Source organism: Hylobates moloch, unplaced genomic scaffold, assembly GCF_009828535.3.
Source record: "Hylobates moloch isolate HMO894 unplaced genomic scaffold, HMol_V3 SCAFFOLD_1, whole genome shotgun sequence".
Lineage (NCBI taxonomy): Eukaryota > Metazoa > Chordata > Mammalia > Primates > Hylobatidae > Hylobates > Hylobates moloch.
Genome location: NW_026652276.1, coordinates 221277968 through 221280701, shown reverse-complemented (window position 1 = coordinate 221280701; position 2734 = coordinate 221277968). Strand labels below are relative to the sequence as shown.

Sequence of the window (2734 nt, the reverse complement as noted above, 5' to 3'; positions counted from 1 at the left end):
TAAGTCAGGAATTGTTATTATTCCCAGAAGGGGAAACTGAAGCTCAGTGAGGTTAAGTGACTTGCCAAAGGTCATACACCTAAGAAGTGGTAGAGACACACTCTGGATCGAGGACTGATGGATCCCAAACTCTAGTAGTAGCTTAGAGGGTTAGGAGCACAGACTGTGGAAACAGACACGCTACTTGCATGGCTGTGGACAACTCTGTGACTCAGTTTTCTCACCTGTGAAATGGGGATGATGGTGATAAGAGAGCTACCATATAGGGCAGTACTGAGGATCAAGTGAGCAACTGTAAAATATAACTCCAGGAGGAGGGTTGCTGAATTTAGCAAATCAAATACAGGATGCCCAGGTAAATTTGAATTTCAGTTAAACAATGGATAATATTTGAATTTATTTATTTATTTATTTATTTTTGAGATAGAGTCTTGCTCTGTCACCCGGGCTGGAGTGCAGTGGTATGATCTCAGCTCACTGCAACCTCTGCCCGCTGGGTTCAAGCAATTCTCCTGCCTCAGCCTCCCTAGTAGCTGGGATCACAGGCATGTGCTACCATGTCTGGCTAATTTTTATATTTTTAGTAGAAACAGGGTTTTGCCATGTTGGCCAGGCTGGTCTCAGGTGATCTGCCCACCTCGGCCTCCCAAAGTGCTGGGATTACAGGTGTGAGCCACTGCGCCCAGCCTATTTTATTTCTCGTTTAGACAGAGTCTCACTCGATTGCCCAGGCTGGAGTGTGAGTGTGCAATCACGGCTCACTGCAGCCTCGATCTCCTGGGCTCAAACGATTCTCCCACCTCAGTGTCCTGAGTAGCTGGGACTACCAGCATGTGCCATCATGCCCACCTAATTTTTGTATTTTTTGTAGAGTTAGGGTCTCACCGTGTTACCCAGGCTGGTCTCAAACTCCTGGACTCAACCGATCCTCCTGCCTTGGTCCTCCCAAAGTGTTGGAATTTCACACATGAGCCACCATGCTCAGTCAGATGTTTTAGAAAAAAGTCTTGCACTGTTTGGAGCATACCTATGGTAAATATTATTTACGGATTAGCTGAAATTCAAATTTAACTGAGCATCTTTTCTTTTATGTGGCAACCGTGCTGAGGGGGCTTCTCGAGGCAGCCTCAACCCATGCGCCTGGCTCGGGTGCAGGGTCTAGTGAGGCCCATTTCCTCATTGTCATTTCTGCCTCCAGGCTTCTGTTCCTGCAGTTTCATGCCCCCCTACCGCGTGCCCTCTCCTGGCCTCTGGAGCCTTCACTCACTTCTGGCCTCCTCTTTGTGATCTTCGGCGGTCTTCATGGTGAGTTCTTCCCCGACGGGCTGCGCCTTGAGACTGGCTCACATAATTTAGTCCCTAATTATACAGGTCAGGTCCATGTGCTGTTTTTTTCAGGTGAGTTGCTCTACTCTCCCTAACTAGGTTCTAGTGCCTTTCAGGCAGGGACTGTGTCCTCTGGGACCTGAGCGTGGATCGGTTTCAATAAATCCCTGCTGCTTGAATGGTTGTAGAAATGGAACCATTCCTCTTCCAGGAACTAGCTAATGAGAGAGCCACTTTGGTTTTCTTCATATGCTGTTGTGCTGCCGGAGTAAACCAGCAAAGCCTTGGCATCTGCGGGTCGCTTGCAGTCAGCCTCCTGTTGCCCAGCCCACAGCCTGTTTCACTTCTCTTTCTCACATAGGGGGGCGGCTTGGGCTGCAGCTTGTTTTTTCTCAGCCAAGAAAGTAGCACCCAGAATGAAAGGGAGTGCACCTCCCTTCAACTACAGTAAGGAACTGACAACTGGCACAGAGACCCTTAGAATAGAACAGGAGGAGGGACAGTGACAGGCACCTTTGTCACACTCAGGTGGCATTGCAGCTGTGCTGAGCAGCAGGGCCTGCCTGGCTCCTCTGCCTTGCCCCTGGCCAGGTTGAGCCCTTGGATGGATACACTGACCTCTGATACTCTTTCCTTCCTGCTCTTGTCCTGTCCCTTGCCTTGGCCAGGCGAGGGCCCATGCAGAGCCACAGCTCCAGGTTGCCTTCGCCCGCACTTGTGCCGCTTTGCTGAAGCCTAACGTCTCAAACTAGTGAGCCACTCTCTGAGACCCACTGTGCTAAAGGTTCTGGGTCAGCAGTTGTGGGGATTCTGAGTGCTCCGTGGTCCTCAGCTCCTGATTTTCAGCAATCTAGAAAGACGAGGAATCACAAGCCAGGATGATGCTCCTCTGCAGCCCCGTTTATTATGCCGGCATCCCTGTGCCAGGTAGGACGTTAGATATGGGCATTACAGGTGCAGCTGGTAATCCTGTCTGGGGAGGCCCTGACTTTATCATGAGCAAGTGCATTGTGGGGGATACATAGAGTTGGAAGAGCAAGTCTTTCCCTCAACACCTTTATCATCTAATGTGAAACAAGTGCTTGCTTTGACAGCACATATACTAAAAAATTGGAATGATACAGAGAAGATTAGCATGGCCCCTGTGCAAGGATGACATGCAAATTCATTAAGTATTCCATTAAAAAATTAAAATAATGTGAAACAAAATGAGAACAGGCAACCACTGATCCTTTGTTATGTAAATGACCCATCCTCAGTACTGGGTTCTGTGGGTGCTCATTCCCCCAGCTGCTGGAGACATGGGTGGCTGATTGCTGCTCTTAGTTGAGTCCCTTTCCAGGAATTGCCCTCCTTGCTCAAGGTCACCCCTTTCCCCCAGGGCAGCCCATGTTAAGAACTGGTCAAT

The 2734-nt window shown here is 49.2% G+C and overlaps 1 non-coding gene across 1 annotated transcript; it reads left to right on the top strand.

Annotated features, from left to right (window-relative positions):
* The first annotated feature begins 2404 nt into the window (after positions 1-2404).
* Positions 2405-2513, top strand: LOC116809796 (U6 spliceosomal RNA). Its single transcript, XR_004369981.1, has one exon. It is a non-coding gene; the product is annotated as a U6 spliceosomal RNA (small nuclear RNA).
* Positions 2514-2734: the final 221 nt, after the last annotated feature.